This window comes from Crocodylus porosus, unplaced genomic scaffold (assembly GCF_001723895.1).
Source record: "Crocodylus porosus isolate Cpor-Errol unplaced genomic scaffold, CroPor_comp1, whole genome shotgun sequence".
In the NCBI taxonomy this organism is placed as follows: domain Eukaryota; kingdom Metazoa; phylum Chordata; order Crocodylia; family Crocodylidae; genus Crocodylus; species Crocodylus porosus.
The window spans coordinates 184599932-184607106 of NW_017728886.1; positions in this window are offsets into that span (position 1 = coordinate 184599932).

Sequence of the window (7175 nt, forward strand, 5' to 3'; positions counted from 1 at the left end):
TGAGAAGTTGTCCCTGCGGGCAGAGTGTGGTCTTTTGTCTTCGCTCTGACCCTATTTGCAAATATACCTTTTGTGTTGCTAATAGAGTGTGTCTGAGACTGAGAGTTCTTCGCCTCCCGAGAAACGAACCGCAGCCATTTCTGCAACAAAACTACAGCTAGTGTTAAATCAACACTATAGCAGGTTTTCATTGCTGAGTATGTGATGCTTCCAGTAGTAGTTTAATAGTAAACAATATATTTACCAAGACTTCATTATATATGATTAAAAGACAAGGGGCTTTTTTGCCCTATGCCAATAGAGGGAAATCTTGTCTTGTATCTGAGTAAATACAATACATTTATAGCTTCATATACATCTATTCAGATGTATAGATAGGAAGATAAAGATATAAATTGATATCTCAGCCTCCTCTCAGCCTCAGAAACTTGTTACTTACTGGTGTAGAGGGAGACAAGGCCCATGGCCCTAGGCTCCTCCTGCACCAGCAACAAGGCATGATAAGATCTGATGCTGGATCGCACACTCACACTTCCTGTTATACATGTATGACATGTCAGGAAGCAAAGCTGCGTGGACCATACATGAGATCCCATTGTGCCTTTATCCGCTTGTCTGGCAGGAGTCTAAGAAAATAAAATAACTTAAAAAGGGGTGAATGACAAGAGAACAAAAATTACTTGAAAGGGAACTAGAACATCAAGGAAAAACAGAGAACCCCTAAATAATTTCTCATCCTAGCTTTGATTGGTAAGTGCCTACCCAGATAGTAAGTTATTACAGCTTTTCAGAAAGTTGCCCAGGCTTGAACTCTGGAAAGCCTCAAGAGGGAGGGAGTTCCAGAGCTGAGGAGCAGCTGCAGAGAACCATGTTCCACGTATTTCTACCCAGCAGACTTGAGATATCAATGGTATTTGTAGGTTGCTCTTGGCTGACCTTAGGAATTGTGATGAGGCATAAAGGACAAGGTCATTCCTTTAGGCATATACAGCCCAGACAATTTAGGGCCTTTGGTCTCATGTACACACCACAGTTTTTACCCTTTCATACGCTGCAACTGCATGTCTGTTTGTACAAGCAGGATTTCCCAACGCTATAAAAGCCTTTCTTATCCATTAAACTAAAACTCCTCAGACGTAGTTTAGTTTGGCTCACTGGGAATTAAAATGGATTCCTTATGTGCAAACACAAAAGCACTCAAAGATGTGTAATGAGCCTTTCTGTCCACCAGATGGTGCTGTGACGTTTTTGTAGTTCAGCCCTTCTAATTGCTTTCACTTTCAAATTGCTTCCACTTTTTTTTCTTGGTTTGCTGATTCCCTGATTCCACAGCTGTGTGGCAAGGGAAAGGCACAGGCACAGGGTGTGTGGTGGGCCCCAGGGGCAGTGCTGGACCATGCCACTTTCCTGCAGTGCCGGCCAGGGACCTGGTTTAATTCGTTTGAAAACCTAGTGTGAGTAAACACAGATGCAACACTCCAAAATAAACAAGTTTAAATTTTATAAAACTATTTAATTTAATGAGGATTAAAACCCATGGTATGTACAAGCACCCTTAGAGATCAAAACTAACACCTTGAATTATGTCCAGAAAGCTATTGAGGGCCAGTGCACTCAGTTATGCAAATTTGGAATTATCTACCTATGGCAAATCTCATCCTAATCCTTAATACTTATAGATTAAATCCTACTGCATAGTTATTTGAAGGGACAGATAAGGATAAAGGACAATATTGTTAAGGTATTTAGGCACCTAAAGAAGCAAATACGTATTTGGGATTTTCAAAGCATCTAACCAAAAAGTATTTTTTAAAAAATCTTAATATGCACCTCCATGCATCTTTACGCACCGAAATACCTTTGAAAAATCTTGGTTTTGCTGAACATAAACAAACACACTTGAACCATCTTTCACTTTTGCTTGTCCCCCCCAATGAATAATCTTTACAAAAAGCCAAAATTCAGCATACATATGAACTATAATCTGAAAAAATCCTGATGGCTTTAGTGTTGTTTTAATTATGGTGGAAGTTCCTTGGGGAAGAGACCACAGCTTCCTCTGTGTACAGTACAAAGCATGTTTTTGGTATTTAAAAAGAAACAGAAGGACTATTGTACAACTATATATGTTTCATGGCTAAATTAGTAATAGGAATAATGCCATCTAGTGATTGTTTTAAAAATTGTCCACGAGTTGAAAACCTAAGTTTAAGTATTTTTATATTACTTTAGAAATTCAACAAGGGTAGTGGTATTGTATATATCAAGTCAAATTAAAAATTCAGATAATATTGCCCCCATTAGAAACAGTCCAGTTTTTCAATTAGCAATCACTCTAACATTCACTTTCTTTCCATTTTTTCTGTATGTCTAACATCTTCCTTAAAAATATGGTGCATGTATTTTCAGCCACAAAAACTAAATTATGCTGAAAAAAAAGCAAGAGTGAAGTTTAAAAAAAAAAAGCACACCTATAGCTTAGACTTCAGGAACCTATGTCCAAGTAAGGAATCCAGGGAAACTGCCTAACCAGATTAATGTTTTTTTACTAGTAGAGAAGCCTAAAGCAATTCTACTGCACATGTTCACAACTGATACCAAGTCAAATGGAGACATTTAAGAACAGGACTGTGCCACTCTGCACTTTTAACTGTATAAATATTGTGGGTTTTGAAGTATTATCCTTCTGTTGCAGCTCAAGCAATACTGTACTATCCATTTGTAGGTTAATTATAACTAGCCACCTATTATGGAGAATTAAGACTAGCCACCTATTATCACTAGTCCTCCCAGGAGTTGATTCATACTAGTAGAACAGCAGCCAACATACACTACTTGTGCTCCCAGAAGCAGAAGTGCCAAGGAAACCATGTAGGGGCGTGATGCAACTGGGGAGGTACTATTAGAACAATCTGAAAGATGAAACTAACTTTGGAAGCAAAATACTTTCTGCCATGGGGAGCACCATGTTTGCTTTGGTAAATGCTATATAGCTGTTGCACTTAAAAAGTATTTCATAGATTCATAGATGTTAGGGTCAGAAGGGACCTCAGTAGGTCATCGAGTCCTACTTCCTGTCCTGGGCAGGAAAGAGCATTGGGGTCAGATTATGCCAGCTAGGTGCTTGTCCAGTCTCCTTGTGAAGATCCCCAAGGTAGAGGAGATCACCACATTCCTTGGAAGCCCATTCTAGATTCTACCAACCCTTACCGTGAAGTTCTTTTGAAAGTCCAACTTAAGTCTGCTGTCCGTCAATTTGTGGCCATTCTTCCTAGTTACTCCAAGGGGTGCCCTAGTAAATAGAGCATCTCCTATTCCCTGCTACCCTCCCCTGATGAATTTATAGGCAGTCACAAGATCACCTCTCAGCCTTCTCTTGGAAAGACTGAAGAGATCTAGGTCCCTCAGTCTCTCCTTGTAGGGCCTTGCCTGCAGGCCTCTGACCATACAAGTGGCCCTCCTCTGAACCCTCTCAAGATGCTCCACATCCCCCTTGAAATGCAGCACCCAAAACTGGATGCAGTACTCCAACTACAACCTGACCAGTCCTGCATAAAGGGGAAGCATCACCTCCTGGGACCTGTTCATCATGCATCTGTTAACGCATGATAAAGTGCGGTTAGCCGTGTTGATCATTTCATCACATTGCCGACTAATGTTCATTTTGGAGTCAACTACGATGATCCCCAGACTTTAAGTGTGTTGGTGGTTCTTTTTGCCCAGGTGCAGTACTTTGCACTTGTCTTTGTTGAACTGCATCCCATTTTGTTTTGCCCGTTTTTCCAAACTATCCAGATCCGCCTGGATCCATTCCCTACCCTCTGGTGTGTAAACTTTGTCCCATAATTTGGTATAATCTGCGACCTTGGACAGGGTTTTCTCTCTCTACACCCTTGTCCAAGTTACTGATGAAGACATTAAATAGCACCGGTCCAAGGACTGAGCCTTGCAGGACTCTACTGCCTGCATCCTTCCAGGTCGATATCGACTCATACACCACCACTCTCTGGGTGCAACCTCTAAGCCAATTTACCACCCACCTGACTGTAATCATATCCATCACAGCTTGTCAGTTTATTTACAAGGACAAAATGTGATACTGTATCAAAAGCCTTCTTAGTCTAGGTAGATGGCATCTACCTGGACTCCTGCATCTAAGCATTCTGGTCATAAAAAGAAACAAGGTTACTCATGCAGGATCTACCTGCAATGAACCCATGCTGGATTTCCTTTCAGCATTATTTCCCCCGCTGGACTCCCACAAATGTGATCCTTAATGATTTTTTCCACTGTTTTCCCAAGGATAGAGGTGAGACTAACTGGCCTATAGTTTCCCCGATTCGTCCCTCCTCCCCTTCTTGAAAATAGGGACCACACTGGCTCTTTTCCAGTCCTCTGGGACCTGACTGGAGCACCATGAATGCTCAAAGAGCCATGCTAGCTGCTCTCCTATGACACTGGCCAATTCCTTCAGCACCCTTGGATGAAGTTTATCCAAGCCCACTGATCTGAACACATCCAGCCCCTCCAAGTGCCCCTTCACTAAGCCTGTGCTTAGTGGTGTGCCGGTGTCCCTCCTGTGTCTATCTACGGTCCAACTGGGAGATGTGTCTTGGTCTCTGTCTAGGAATACAGTTGCAAAGAACTCATTGAAGAGCTCAGCTCCACTCCACAGCCCCCCTCCCCCAGCTCACCAATTTCCCTAGTTTGTCCTGTAGGAGTCCTATGCTATCCTGCACATTCCTTTTGCTCCCAATATAACCGGACTTTTTGTTGTCCATAATTTTTGTCACCTATGTTCTAATCCTGCTTTGGCCTTCCTGCTTCCCTACGTATGTGAACCAGGGAGGTATACTCCTCCTTGGTAGCTACCCCATTTCCACAGCCTGTATTTCTCTTTCTTTTCCCTTAGGCTTTACTGGACTAGTTTGAAAAAGCTTTTGTTACAATGAGTAGTGTTTCCTTAAAGAAACATCTATAGAACCAATAAAAACAATAGAGCACTTACTCCAGTTACTTCTCTATGAAGCATTTCTAATATATATTAGGGAAGGGTTAACTCTTGGCAGTGACACCTGACACCTCCTTTCACAGTAGCATTCTGTCCCCACTCTGGTTTGAGATTAGGCCAGTGTCCCCCCACCCCCTTCATTTCCCCCCACTTCCAGTGCCTCCCTTACCAAGTGCCTGGGTCTCAGGCAGCATGCACAGCTGCTACCCATGCCACATGCTTCTTGGCTCAGATCAAGTGTCTCGGTCTCTTGTGGGCTAAGATCAAGTGGGGACATCCAAATCCCAAGACCTCTAGGATTGGGCCTGAGCATAGGATGCCTAACAATAGATTTGGGAGTATCTGAAGTCCCAGGATGACAGCCTGAGACAGAAGATGCTTACCAGTTGTAGCACCATACATGGTGTTTAGAATGATTGAGTTCTGCCTGCTCAATCAATGTGGTTTTTGGAATGACTGAGTTCTGCTCAATCAATATGATTTGGAACTGATTTCACCTGGAACACAAAATATATTAATAAAAATCAAAAAAACCATGCTGCATGTTGGCCAGCCCTGGTCTAAGACCTTGCCTATGCTTGCGAGCATAGCTCTAGTAGCCATCCCCCAGTGTTAGTTTGTTCTGACTAGAATAGCTTAAATCAGTTCCTTCTGAGTGAATATCCTTTCAACTAGTAAAACCATAGACAGTATGGGGTTTTGCCAGCCTAGCTATATCCAGTTAGGAATATTTTTTTTCTTAGCACAGCTGAAAAGAAACTTAAGGGGAAATCATTGCACGCAAGTTGGGGCATCATTTTAAGCAGACAGGATTATTGATTACAGATGCAATATATCTTTCATCATGGCACAGGAACAAACATTTCTATATAAGCACAGCAGACCAACTGTTTTATTAACTTACTTTGGACAAAGAAGTTGGCTAAGTATTTAAGAAAGCAGATGTCTCAGAAATGTTTTTAAAAATAGAGTCAAATTTAACCAAGCAACTTTTTTTTAGCTGACATTGAAGAACTTTTAATATAAATTTTTGACACACAAAGATTCCATCTCAAATTCAAATTGTTACTGTTTACAGAAGATCAATGATCACAAACAAAGCTATGAATCTGTGAAAATCATGTCATTTTTATCATAAGGTTAGCTTTTGGTTTTTTTTCCCCCCCAAGAGTATGTCCTCCTTCAAAATATAAGCTAACAACTGTCTTGTAATAAAAGCGAGATTCATGTGTTTTAAGTCAGAGACAGAAATTATACTTTAAAAAAAGACCTCAAACCTCTAATACTGTCAAAACATCATTCATCACAGAATTTTGCCCTTCAGTTCCTTACCCACTTTGTTTTAAGATAATGGAAAGAGGAGACAAAAAGAAAAAAAAGAAAATTCTATCAATAGTGAAAACATCCAGTAGTTCTGCAGCTCCTGAGAGATACCGGGCATGTCTACATAAAACACTGACTGTGCAGTAGCCTTGCGTGGCAAAAGCCATGCCAAAACACTACTGCGCAGTAGTATTAGGTTACTGCACAGTAGTGTCACTTAAAAGGCATTTGCTGGCGCTACTGCACATTTATTTAGTACTGCACATTTATTTAGTACACTGCTTATACAAGTACTAAATAAATGCACAGTAACCACTGTGCAGTAGTATCTTGTGTAGATGCGCCCACTGTATCTGAGGCCTAAGTAGCAGGTCTCCTGTCATTCACCATTAAATCATTTTCTCATTTAGAAAAGCAAGGATGTTACTTTAAAAGCAAACAAACAAAAACCCTAATTAACTTTGTAAAATTAATGACCCAATAAATCACTTGAGAAATGGAGGAGTTAAAGTTGTGATGCATCACCTCAATTCTTAGGATTTTTTGTTCCATAATTTGTGACAAATCTGACTTTTAAAACCAGAACTGTTTATTTACTTTGAACCAGAGACTGAAATATAGGAACTTTCTCAATATGTTATCTAAAACTGTAACTTCACAGTACATACAAGATCAGCACAGACTAAACAAAGAATGTCCGTTATTGTCATAAAATCACTGCTTAGTATTTTAGAGCTGAAACAGAGGTCAACAGTAGATGTCCTGACTGCTTCCGTTTGGAGAAATTATTTAGATAAGGTGGGAGAAACCTTTCCTTCTTTGCAAGTAAAAAAATTTTAAA